Source organism: Geotrypetes seraphini, chromosome 4, assembly GCF_902459505.1.
Source record: "Geotrypetes seraphini chromosome 4, aGeoSer1.1, whole genome shotgun sequence".
NCBI lineage: Eukaryota > Metazoa > Chordata > Amphibia > Gymnophiona > Dermophiidae > Geotrypetes > Geotrypetes seraphini.
Window position 1 is genome coordinate 323145116 of NC_047087.1, and position 13892 is coordinate 323159007.

At 43.6% G+C, this 13892-nt stretch overlaps 1 protein-coding gene across 1 annotated transcript in view; it reads right to left on the minus strand.

The window, feature by feature from the left end:
- The window catches only part of C4H10orf88 (chromosome 4 C10orf88 homolog), a 40951-nt gene that overhangs the window by 2279 nt on the left and 24780 nt on the right, over positions 1-13892 (minus strand). The window lies entirely within an intron of this gene.

Below are 13892 nucleotides of genomic sequence, written 5' to 3' on the forward strand. Positions count from 1 at the left end.
AACAACCTACGTAGTCTTTTGCTGAATGAGCTGTGACTGTTTGGAAGGGAGACGCTACGTAGAGTGGGGAGAGTTACATGATTTGGGGGGATGGGAAAGGGGTAGATGATGAGGCGGGGTGTTCTCAATGGGGTATGTATAATTGTGGACGCTGTTGGAATAGTTCTCTGGGGCAGGAGGGGTGGGGGGGATTTTCTGGGAGGTTCCATTGCTGCACAAGTTGCATTTCTGTATTTTGTAAGTCATCAATAAAATTGTTTGAACATAAAAATTCAATAAACTAATCTTCAATAAGGTGGATGCATATGGGAGTCCTGTCCACGCTCCAGCCATGAGTTTACAGATCACACTTAGATGCATAAATATTAGGGTGGTCCATAAGACTATGGTAAAAATTCAAGTTTAGCAGAACATGCTCCACAAGATTGACTATGTTCTACTTCATGGAGCTAAGCTAAGATCAATTTAGAGGTCACTCGTGGTCCTACAGTATCCTCATAACGCGGCTGGCTATTCATAGCAATATGATAATGTGGTTGGATGCTAAATAGCTTTTCTTTCAAGCTGTTGTTATTGACAACAATTTTATTGTTATTTCAATAACAACAACTTAGCACTAGTACTGTAAGCAGAAAGTTAGTTTAGTGATAAACAGGTTGAAAATTGAGTTGACGTCACACTTTAGGATAAGAACATAAGAACATAAGAAATGCCTCCGCTGGGTCAGACCTAAGGTCCATCGCGCCCAGCAGTCCGCTCACGCGGCGGCCCATCAGGTCCAGGACCTGTGCAGTAATCTTTTATCTATACCCCTCTATCCCCTTTTCCAGCAGGAAATTGTCCAATCCTTTCTTAAACCCCAGTACCGTTCGCTGCCCTATAACGTCCTCTGGAAGCGCATTCCAGGTGTCCACCACACGTTGGGTAAAGAAGAACTTCCTAGCATTTGTTTTGAATCTGTCCCCTTTCAACTTTTCCGAATGCCCTCTTGTTTTTTTATGTTCTGAAAGTTTGAAGAATCTGTCCCTCTCTACTCTCTCTATGCCCTTCATGATCTTGTAAGTCTCTATCATATCCCCTCTAAGTCTTCTCTTCTCCAGGGAAAAGAGACCCAGTTTCTCCAATCTCTCAGCGTATGAAAGGCTTTCCATCCCCTTAATCAGTCGTGTCGCTCTCCTCTGAACTCTTTCGAGTAATGCCATATCCTTCTTAAGGTATGGTGACCAATACTGGACGCAGTACTCAAGATGCGGACGCACCATTGCCCGGTACAGCGGCAGGATAACTTCTTTCGTTCTTGTTGTAATACCCTTCTTGATTATCCCCAGCATTTTATTCGCTCTCTTGGCGGCCGCTGCGCACTGTGCCGTCGGCTTCATTGTCATGTCCACCATTACCCCCAAGTCCCTTTCTTGGGTACTCTCATTCAATAACATCCCTCCCATTGTAAGTAAATCATTGAATACCGCTACACGGACATGAAAAGGGGGCAATGTCTGGAAAGCAGGATATACTAATGCTCGAAGTATGGGAAACAAGATTCTGGATCTAGAAGCTGTGATGGAAGAAGAGGAGTTGGATATAGTGGTAATCACAAAGACATGGTTCATGGAGAACCATGACTGGGATGTAGTTATACCGGGCTATAATCTGTTCAGGAAAGACAGTGTAGGAAGAAAAGGAAGGAGAGTAGTGTTATGTTAAAGCCATACAATTGAAGGATCTGCAGGGCAAGGAAGAGGCACCTTGGATCAATTTGGAAAGAGGGAATGGTGAATATATTTACATTGGTATGATATACAGGCCTCCTTCACAGACAGAAGTAGATAGAGATTTAATAGTAGACATTCAGAATATATCTAAAAAAAGGGGAAGTCTTACTAATAGGTGATTTTAACATGCCGGATGTTGATTGGGGTTTCCCTATTGCAGAGTCTTCTAAAAGTAGAGAGTTTCTGGATTCTCAACAAGAAGAACTGTTCCAGCAGTTGGTAATGGAAACTAAACTAAACTAAACCTTAAGTTTATATACCACATCCTCTCCATGATTATAGAGCTCGGCACGGTTTACAAGAGCTTAAAAGAGGCAAGTATAACATATTGGGTTTGGTGGTTGAGTATAGGGTTTGGTGGTTGAGTATAGGGGGAAGAAAGCATTACATTTTTGTGAAAAGCCTAGTTTTCAGGTGTTTACGGAACAGTTGGAAGGAGACCTGATTCCGTAGTGAGGTAGTAAGATTATTCCAAAGCCCTGTGATTCTGAAGAAGAGAGATTTTCCCAATTTTCCCGCATAGAAACATAGAGTATGACAGCAGAAAAGGGCTGGCAGCCCAACAAGTCTGCCTACTCAAGAACCCTCCCTCAGCAAATTTGCCTCTCCCATGAGTCCGTTTTTTAAGCATGACTCTGTAGCAACCCCACTTGTTTGTCCCAACTTCTCTTGAAATCGAACACGTTACTGGCCTCGACCACCTGGCGTGGAAGACCATTCCATCGATCAATCACCCTTTCAGTGAAGAAGTATTTCCTGGTGTCCCCATGAAATCTTCCCCCTTTAAGTTTTAGCGGATGCCCTCTTGTCGCCGTGACAGCCTTAAGAAAAAATATTTCCTCCTCCACTTCAATGCGGCCCGTGATGTATTTAAATGTTTCTATCATGTCCCCCCTTTCTCTGCGCTACTCAAGAGAATATAGGCGCAGTCTGGTCAGACGATCCTCATAAGGGAGATCCCTAAGTCCCGAGACCATCCTAGTGGCCATTCTCTGGATTGACTCCAGTCTCTTCACATCTTTCCGATAATGCGGCCTCCAGAACTGGACACAGTCTTACCATGGATCTGTACAATGGAAGTATGACTTCAGGCTTTCGACTGATAAAGCTCCTTCTGATGCAACCCAGCATTTGTCTAGCTTTTGCTGAAGCTTTCTCCACTTGATTTGCAACTTTCATATCGTCCCGGATGAGTACTCCAAAGTTCCTTTCTACAGTAGTTCTTGTCAAGTTTTCACCATTCAAGGTGTATGTTCCGCATGGATTACTGCTTCCAAGATGCATTACTTTACATTTTTTGACAATAAAGTTTAGTTGCCAAGTACTGGACCATTGTTCCAGCCGAAGTAGGTTCTATTCCATAGTGTTGGGACTGGTCGCGCTGCCAGGTTCCGTTGCCTTGCCCACAATGTTGCAATGTTTGGCGTCATCAGCAAATAATGTAATTTTGCCATGAAGTCCCTGAGTCAGATCCGTTACAAAGATATTAAACAGCATCGGGCCCAACACTGAGCCCTGTGGCACTCCGCTGGTCACTCTCGATGTTTTCGAGGGAATACCATTTACCATTACCCTTTGAAGTCTGCCACTCAGCCAGTCTTTCACCCATGCTGTCAGTGTTTCTCCTAGTCCTAGCGTGTTCATCTTGCTCAATAACCTATGGTGTGGGACACTATCAAAAGCCTTGCTAAAGTCCAAATACACGATGTCCAGGGACTCACCCCCATCCAGTTGTTTCGTTACCCAGTCAAAGAAGCTTATCAGAATGGATTGACAAGACTTTCCCTTTGTAAAGCTGTGCTGATGGGGATCCCTTAATCTTTCATCATCCAGAAATGTGTCCAATCTGTTCTTGATCAACTTTTCCATGAGTTTACTCACTATTGATGTGAGACTCACCGGTCTATAATTTTCAGCCTCTGACCTGCATCCCTTTTTGTGGAGCGGGATAACGTTGGCAGTTTTCCAGTCCAGGGGAACTTTTTCTTTGAAGACTTTTTTAAGTTAGACTTAAGTAGATAGAATTGCAATAGTCTAGTCTAGAAAGGATGATGGATTGAACAAGCAAAATGTTGTTGGCGGAAGCAGGATCTCACTTTCCTCAGCATGTGGAGGCTGAAAAAGCATGATTTTACCAGAGAGTTGAGGTGGTCATTGAAGGAAAGAGAAGAGTCGAAGATGATGCCTAGAACTCTGCTTGAGAACTCAAGCTGCAGTGTGACGCCAGAGGGCAGTGCGAAAAGGGTTGGCAGCTGTTCTAATTTTGGACCGAGCCAGAGAGGTTTCATTTTGGACTTGTTCAGATATTTTGAACTGAGAAGGACCAGGATTGGAGTTTCGTTATGCAGGCTGTTATGTTCTCAGAGAGGTTGGTAAGGTTCGAGTCTGTCTCGAGAAGGACAAGTATATGTATAGATTGTTTCAAGGGAAGATAGATGGAAGAGTTTCAGGGAAGACATATAGATGTTGAAAAGAATAGGGGATAGGGGTGATCCCTGCGGTACTCTGCAAGTCTGTTTCCAAGGAGCAGACGTGGTGCCATTTGTGTTGACAGTGTAGGAGCGGGAATGTAAGAAGTTCGAGAACCACTCTAAGACTGTGGAGTTGATGCCTATCTCGGAAAGTTGATAAATTAGAATATCGTGGTGGATGACATCAAAAGCTGCAGAGAGATCAAATTGTAATAGGACAGCAAACTTATTATGAGAGTGTAATTATTGCACCTTTGAAATTAATGAGACCAGTAGGGATTCAGTGCTGAAGTTGGGTCTGAAGCCATATTGGTAAGGTAAGAGAATGGAGAATCTCTCTAGGTAGGATGAGAGCTGGGTGGAAATGATGGCCTCTAGCATTTTAGTAAGGAGAGAGATGTTTGCTATGGGACGGTAGATAGAAGGAGATGAAGGGTCAAGATCAGCTATTTTCAGTAATGAGGACAAGGCAATATGTCCCATTTCTGCGGAAAATAGGCCCGATAGTAAAGCACAGTTTATAAGTCTGGTGAGGGATGAGATGGCCTGCGCAGGAATATTCTCGTACAGGTACACGGGATGGGGAATATGTTTCTGATGTTACAGCGGTTGATTATCTGGCATCCAGTGATCACTGCATGGTACAGTTTAATATTAAGATGGGTATAGAGAGGGCTCATTCAAAAGCAAAGGTTCTACACTTCAAAAAAACTAACATTATTCAGATGGGGGATTACGTCAAGGAATTATTGTCTGGATGGGAACGTCTGGAAGGAGTGGAAATGTGGTGGGCAAAACTGAAAGGAGCGATTGTTAGGGAGACAGCCTTTTTGTGAGGCAAGTATGTAAAAGTAAGAGGAAGAGAAGGCCACTCTGGGTCTCAAAAGTAGTAGTTGAGAAGGTAAAGAATAAGAGGTCAGCTTTCATAAACTACAAAAGAAAGATCACAGAAAGAGGAAGACAGGCAAAAATATCTGGAAAAGTTAAGAGAGGCTGGTCGTTTAGTCAGGAAAGCAAAGATGCAAATGGAAGAAAAAATAGCTGGCATGGTAAAACGGGGAGACAAGACTTTTTTTTAGATATATTAGTGATAGGAAGAAGTACAAAAGTGGCATTGTGAGACTCAAAGGTGAAGGAGAGGAATATGTAGAAGCTGATAAAGAAAAGGCCAAATTACTTAACAGATATTTCTGTTCTGTGTTCACAGCTGAAGCGCCGGGAACAGGACTTCAGAAGACAAATGTGAATAGGGATGGAGGAGTAATAGACCCTGATCGGTTTTCAGAGGGTTGTGTTCGTAAAGGTAGACAAGGCAATGGATCCGGATGATGTACATCCAAGGGTTCTGAAGGAACTTAGGGAACTTCTGGTGGCTCTGCTGACTGACTTTTTCAAGAAGTCTCTAGAGTCGGGAGTGGTACCGGAGGATTGGAGAAGGGCGGATGTGGTCCCTCTCCACAAAAGTGGAAGTAAGGAAGAAGTAGGGAATTACAGGCCGGTAAGTCTGACTTCTGTGGTAAGCAAATTAATGGAAACACTTTTAAAACAGAGAATGGTCAAGTTTCTGGAATCCTGTGGATTACAAGACCAGAGGCAACATGGATTCACTAGAGGTAGGTCTTGTCAGAAAAATCTGATCAATTTCTTTGAGTGGGTGACCAGAGAACTGGATAGAGGATGTGCGCTAGATGTGATGTATTTAGATTTTAGCAAAGCCTTTGACAGTGTTCCAAACAGACATCTAATAAAGTAAGTGCCCTTGGGATGGGACCCAAAGTGACGGGCTGGGTCAGGAACTGGTTGAGTGGAAGGCGACAGGGTAGTGATCAATGGAGATCACTCTGAGGAAAGGGTTGCTACCGGTGGTGTGCCTCAAGGTTCTGTTCTTTTTAACATTTTTATAAATGATATTGCTGAGGGTCACGTGATGTGGTGAGCTGGGACGGACGTGTTCATACTAAACTCCTGTTTCCCGGGCCTTCTCCGCTCCTAATTGATTCTTTTCGGACCCACTCACCTTGACTTTCTTGTATGGACAAATACTTGCTCAGAACCGCAACCCTGATGAGTTCCAAAACCCTGCGCAAGGATAGAGAACGCGAGAAATCGCACCTGCCAGCAGGCGCGATGGCGGACCCTGCAAGGGATTCGCCCACTTCCTCCGTGAATGGAGCTGCCCGGGAAATCACTGCAGCGGTTGTGCAGGCGTTGAAGCCAAGTCTTATCCAGCTGGCAAAGCTTGAAGAATGGTCTGAAATTTGGCAGCTAAAATTTAATACTGAGAAATGCAAGGTCATGCATTTGGGCTGCAAAAACCCGAGGGAATGGTACAGTTTAGTGGGTGAAGAACTTATACATACGATGGAAGAGCGGGAGTTGTGTGTGATTGTATGTAATATCTTAAGGTGGCCAAACAGGTTGAAAAAATGACGGTGAAAGCTAGAAGGATGCTAGGTTGCATAAGGAGAGGTATGACTAGTAGGAAAAAGGAGGTATTGATGCCTCTGTATAAGACTCTGGTGAGACCTCATTTAGAATATTGTGTACAATTCTGGAGGCTGCATCTTCAAAAAGATATAGAAAGGATGGAGTCAGTCCAGAGGAAGGCTACTAAAATGGTGTGTGGTCTTCGTGATAAGGCGTATGGGGACAGACTTAAAGTCGAGTCTCTTTCATTTGAAAGGAAACTCTGCAATGAGAGGGCATAGGATGAAGTTAAGAGGTGATAGGCTCCGGAGTAATCTAAGGAAATACTTTTTTACAGAAACGGTGATAGATGCGTGGAACAGTCTCCCAGAAGAGGTGGTGGAGATAGAGACTGTGTCTGAATTCAAAAGGGCCTGGGATAGGCACGTGAGATAATGGTTACTGTGGATGGGCAGACTAGATGGGCTATTTGGCCTTTATCTGCCATTATGTTTCTATGTATGGGTCTCATTTTCAAAAAAGATAAGACATGTAAAAGACAGCATAAACCAGCACTTGGACGTCTTACTAGTCAAAATGTCCAAGTGGGCATTCTCAAAACGGACTTTCTAGACATCTTTCTGGTTGTTTTGTCTTCACTGCATCCAAATCTTAAGGGGGCATGTTAGAGGCGTGTCTTTTGGGCAAGTTTAGAACTTGGACGCTCATGAGACATAATCAAACCTTTAACAAATCTTTTTTATAGATGTTTGGAGCTATACCTGTTTTAAAATGAAAGGGAATGGGGACTTGTATACCGCCTTTTTGTGGCTTTGACATTTCAAAGCGATGGACACTTGCCCAGGGTCACAAGGAGAAGCACTGGGATTTACAGTACATTACATTAGTGATTTCTATTCTGCCAATACCTTGCGGTTCAAGGCGGATTACAAAAGAAGCTATCTCACAACCTCTCGGTGCAGAGACAGAAGCTCTACCAGTGAGCCAAACCTTCTAAATGATAAAATGGTGACCTTACTCCCCCAGAGGTCACTGACCCCCCTCCCACCATCGAAAGATGTTAAAAAAAACAGTACATTCTAACCTGTATTACGAAGGGGGTGCTGAAAAGTTCTCAGCTCAAACAGCTTCAGATGTTAACAGGACATCTGAGCCCAGAGGTTACTTCTGTGAATGTCCCATTAAAAGTTCCAGGTACAGATCTCACCATATCTTGCTTCTATTGCATGGTGAACCATCCAAAACCTACTGTACCTACATTAAGATGACACCTGCCGGAATAAGGGCTAATGTTGTGGTGTACAGGTGGATAGAGTAAGTTTTGGGTGGGGTTTGGTGGGCTCACCATACAATCTAAGCAAGATATAGTGGCATCTGTACCTGGGACTTTTAATGTGAAATTCACTACAGTATGTCTTAGAAGAGCCCCTTTGCTATGCTCAGAATGAGAAAATCTTGCTTATGTGCGTTTTTCAAGTGGACATATTTATATTCGAGAATGGCCCAAAAAGATAGATGTACTAAGGACCAAAGCGTCTACATAGGTCATTAAAAAAAAAAAAAGATAGAGAGCTTGCTGTTTTGAGAATGGGCATTTTCTCTACTGGATTTCTGGACGTCTTTCCCAAACTCAGACTACGATGTCCTATCGAAAATGCCCCTATATCTATCTATCTATCTATCTTCTTTCCATGTACATTTGCTCACTATTCTGGTTTAATAGAAAAAGTTACACTTTTCCCAATCTGTGGATTTGGGGGGGGGGGGGGGGGTTAAATCTTCTTGGTGTATGATATTGAAAATTTTTCAAGTGATGTTGTATTATATTTGGTTGATATTTACTGTACACTTGATGTAAGTTTAAAAATGAATAAAGAAATTAAAAAAAAAAAAAGAAAGAAAATTCTGTACTTGCATTTTATGTATTAAATTAAAAATCATTGAGTGACCTCTAAGGCCTCTTCTATCAAACAGCGCTAGCAGTTTGAAGCGCGGTGAGCCGCGCTGAATGGCCTGCACTGCTCCCAATGCTCATATGAGTGTCGGGAGCAGCTCGGGCCATTCAGCATGGCTCTCTGTGCTAAAAACTGCTAGCGCAGTTTGATAGAAGAGGCCCTAAATGTTCACAAAAAGGCTTATAATTTGGCACAGAAAAAAAAAAGACTTGAGGAGGTCGTGTCCCATGAACCGGATTTTTTTTGACCACTTTAATAAATATGCACCACTATAATACTAATTTCCAATCTAATCAGTGCATAAAGCGTTAGCAGCACTTTCCAGAATTCGCCCTGAATGCTTATGGTTTTCAGGTGTTAAGCTATGTATAATGGATGAAGTGGAGCAAATGAGGGCATAAGGAGGTTGGTTCCGAGTCCATTTCAGGTTTGGATCTGCTCTCTCATTAGCACTGTGAGGAAGTGCTCAAAAAAAGGTAACGTGACGTTTTCTCCATTACTTTAGTTTACATGAACTTCGCCACAAAAATCTCCATCGGTGCCTAGTAACCTAGGAAACGACAGCAGAGAAAGACCTGATTGGTCCATCCAGTCCCACCATTCAATGGTCTTTCTTTAGCATTTCTGGCCCTAGACTTCTGCCCAGCACTATCCTTAGGTGATAGAATTATGGTGGGATTTGAACCTGTGCCCTCTGGTTTACAAACCCACTTAACTTATCGTTCAATTAAAGTCCAGAATATTAATTAGATGAAAACTCCAGTCATCAACTCTATATTTACAGTAGCAAATGGAAACCCCATTGCAAGATGCTCCCTCCCCTCAAGTATGAAAAAGGTTCCAAAATGCTGGTTTTTCTTTGGTATTCAACACTCATTTCCAAGAAATTAAATTCTTAGTACAAAGTTTCTGTCAAATTCCTCTTCATCATGCTCTAGGGGTCAGAAAAAAATGAATGAAGAATCAAATGCTCCTCTAACATCATTTTCATGCTTAGAATCTAATGTCGAATTCTTCACGCTATGGTTTATTCAACTTCATATGAAAATATTTTTAAGTCTCTCCCCCACCCACTAAATGACTTTAACATAAGAATTGCCGCTGCTGGGTCTGACCAGTGGTCCATCGTGCCCAGCAGTCCGCTAATGCGGCAGCCCTTAGGTCAAAGACCAGTGTCCTATTAGAGTCTAGCCTTACTTGCGTATGTTCTCCCATATAACATTCCAGGTAATAATAGATGGTCCCTGCTCAAAAGAGTTTATAATCTAACGACAGACAGGACATATAGGAGTTAGGGAGTTTCTTGCAGAGAGAATGAAAGGTTACGATGAGTGGGAGTTAGGAGTTGAAAGCTTTTATCTTGGATTTGAAGACTGCTAGAGATGGAGCTTGACATAATGAGTCAGGCAGTCTGTTTCAGGCATACGATACAGCAAGATAGAAGGGATGGGGTCTGGAGTTTGCAAAAGAGAACATAAGAACATGGTAGGGGACTGCTTCCTAGAACAATTGGTGGGAGAGCCGACGAGAGGGAATGCCACCTTGGACTTGGTCTAAAGATGTGGAAGTCACAGTCCCGCTAGGGACGAGCGATCACAACATGATCAACTTTAAACTTGACATCAGGAAGGGGAAACGTATCAAAACCTTAACCACAACCCTCAACTTTAAAAAAGGAAGATATGATAGCATGAGAGCCATGGTAAAAAAACGGCTCAAGAAAAGGATATACACAATTAAAATGGTAGATCAGGCATGGTCCCTATTGAAAAATACTATCACGGAAGCACAAAATCTCTACATTCCGCAGATATCCAAAGGACGGAAAACTAAAGGCAAAGGAGAACCAGCATGGCTTACTAATGAGGTGAAGGATGCCGTAAGAGATAAGAAGAACTCCTTTAAAAAATGAAAACGCGAAAGAACAACCGAAGCTTGGAACAGCCACAAAGATGATCAAAAGAAATGTCATAAGGCGGTGAGGGATGCTAAAAAGGTCTATGAGGAGAAAATAGCGCAAGAGACCAAAAACTTCAAGCCCTTTTTTAGATACATTAAAGGGAAAAAACCTGCAAAAGAGGCAGTGGATCCGTTGGACGACCAGGGAAGAAAAGGGTACATCAAAGAGAACAAACAAATTGCAGACAGATTGAACTCCTTCTTTGTGTCTGTCTTTATGAAGGAAGACATTACACCAATACCTGAAGCAGTAAAAGTGTTCAAGGGAGAAATAGAGGACAGCCTCACCACAGAAGAAGTGGACTTGGACCAGATATACTACCAGATCGACAAACTTAAAAGTGACAAATCCCCTGGACCGGATGGAATTCACCGAGAATATTAAAGGAACTGAAGGTAGAAATCGGATAACTACTGCAAAACCTTGCTAACCTGTCAATTAGAACTGGACAGATACCGGACAACTGGAAGATAGCAAACGTCACCCCAATTTTCAAAAAAGGATCAAAAGGAGAACCGGGCAACTACAAACCAGTGAGTCTTACGTCTGTCCCTGGAAAGATGGTCGAAGCACTGATCAACGATAGCATAGTCCAGCACTTGGATACACACGACCTGATGAGAGCCAGTCAACACGGCTTCAGGAAAGGGAAGTCATGCTTGACGAATTTACTACAATTCTTTGAAACAGTAAACAAACAAATCGATAACAGGGAACCAGTGGACATAATATACTTGGACTTCCAGAAAGCGTTCGACAAAGTTCCACACGAAAAACTTCTCTGGGAATTACAAAGCCATGGAATAGAGTGAGACATACTAAGGTGGATAGGCAAATGGCTGGAAAACAGAATGCAGAGGGTGGGCATAAATGGGAAACTCTCAGACTGGGAGAAAGTGACTAGTGGTGTGCCCCAGGGCTCAGTTCTTGGGCCCATCTTATTTAATATTTTCATCAATGACCTAGAAGAAGGAACGTCCAGTGAAATCATCAAGTTTGCAGACGACACAAAGTTATGTTGGGCAATCAGATCACATAAGGACAACGAGGAACTACAGAGAGATTTGAGCCAGTTAGAGAAATGGGCAGAGAAATGGAAGATGAAGTTTAATGTGGAAAAATGCAAGGTAATGCATTTGGGCAGAAAGAACAAGGAGTATGAGTATAGAATGTCAGGTGCAACTCTGGATAAGAGCGAACAAGAAAAGGACCTGGGGATACTGATAGATAGGTCCCTGAAACCATCGGCATAATGCGCGGCAGCAGCAAAGAACGCAAATAGAATGTTTGGCATGATAAAGAAGGGAATCACAAGTAGATCGGAGAGGGTCATAATGCCGCTTTATAGAGCAATGGTCAGACCACACTTGGAATACTGTGTCCAACACTGATCTCCTTACCTAAAGAAGGATATAAAACTGCTGGAGAGGGTGCAGAGGCGAGCAACGAAGCTAGTTAAAGGTATGGAGAACTTGAACTACAAAGAACGACTTAAAAAACTGGGACTATTCTCCCTTGAGAAGAGGAGACTGCGAGGGGATCTGATTGAGACTTTTAAGATAATAAAAGGAATCGACAAGATAGAGCAGGATAAAAAGTTATTTACGATGTCAAATGTGACCAGGACAAGAGGTCATGGACTGAAGCTGAGAGGGGACAAACCCAGGACAAATGCCAGGAAGTTCTGCTTCACGCAGCGCGTGGTGAACACCTGGAACGCTCTCCCGGTGGGGGATGATGCGGAACCCACCGTTCTAGGATTTTAGGGCAAGCTAGATGCACATCTCCTCGAAAGATGCATAGAAGGATACGGGTGACTAAGTTTTCACCAGGTTACACCTGGCTGGGCCTCCGTGTGGGCGGATCGCCGGACTTGATGGACCTAGGGTCTGATCCGGAGATGGCAGTTCTTATGTTCACACTACCTTCAAATGTTTCATGGAGAATATCCTCAAGGAGGTGGCCATTCCCAAATGCTTTCTATGTTTTCATGTCTACTGAAAGGTAAAGGGGACGGGACTTCATAGATTGCTTTTTCGTGTGGTTTACATGGGTCAGAAAGGGACCTAACGATGCTAGAAGGGACCTAACGACGCTAGAAGAATGGGCAAAAAAATGGCAAATGAACTTTAACGTAGGGAAATGCAAGGTCATGCATGTAGGGAAAAAGAACCCGATGTTCAGCTCCAAATGGGGGGATCACTGCTAGGGGTAAGTAACCTTGAAAGAGACCTGGGAGTGATGGTAGACACATCTTTGAAGGCGTCGGCACAGTGCACCACAGCCTCAAGAAAAGCAAACAAAATGTTGGGTATCATTAAGAAGGGTATCACGACCAGGACAAAGGAGGTCATCCTGCCACTGTATCGTGCAATGGTGCAACCGCATCTGGAGTACTGTGTCCAGTACTGGTCGCCGTACCTCAAGAAGGACATGGCGGTACTTGAGGGAGTCCAGAGAAGAGCAACTAAACTGATAAGGGGTATGGAAAACCTCTCATATACTGACAGACTGAAAAAGCTGGGGCTGTTCTCCCTGGAAAAGCGGAGACTTAGAGGAGAAATGATAGAAATCTTCAAGATCCTGAAGGGTATAGAAAAGGTAGACAGGGACAGATTTTTCAGATTATGGGGAACCACAAGTACAAGGGGGCACTCGGAGAAATTAAAAGGGGACAGGTTTAAAACAAATGCCAGAAAGTTCTTTTTCACCCAGAGGGTGGTGGATACATGGAATGCGCTTCCGGAGGCTGTGATAGGCCGGAGCACGTTACAAGGCTTCAAAGAAGGTTTGGATAGGTTCCTAGAAGATAAAGGAATTGAGGGGTACAGATAAGAGTAGCGGTAGGTTATAGGGATAGTCTGGGACCATTGCTCAGACAATGGGCCTGATGGGCCACCGCGGGAGCGGACCGCTGGGCGAGATGGACCTCTGGTCTGCCTCAGCGGAGGCAACTTCTTATGTTCTTAAGTGACGTGCCCAGAGTCACAAGGAGCTGCAGTGGGAATTGAACTCACAATCTCAGGCTGCTGAGGCAGCTGCTTTGACCACTAGGCCACTCCTCCAAGCATGCAGCACTTTCTCACCTTTTGTGGGGAGCTTAGATAGAGAAGCACATTGTAGCAGAAATAATATCCTGAATGATGGGGGCCACCCCAGAGGTCTCCATGGGCAACCATTGGCCCCCGGGCCTTGCACTGGATAACACTGCACATTCAAAGAATTAAAGGAACTCCACCAGCTACAAGGGGTCTGTGAATACACTGAATTCTTTCCACACGAGGAATCGGCTCAGAGGTGTATTGAG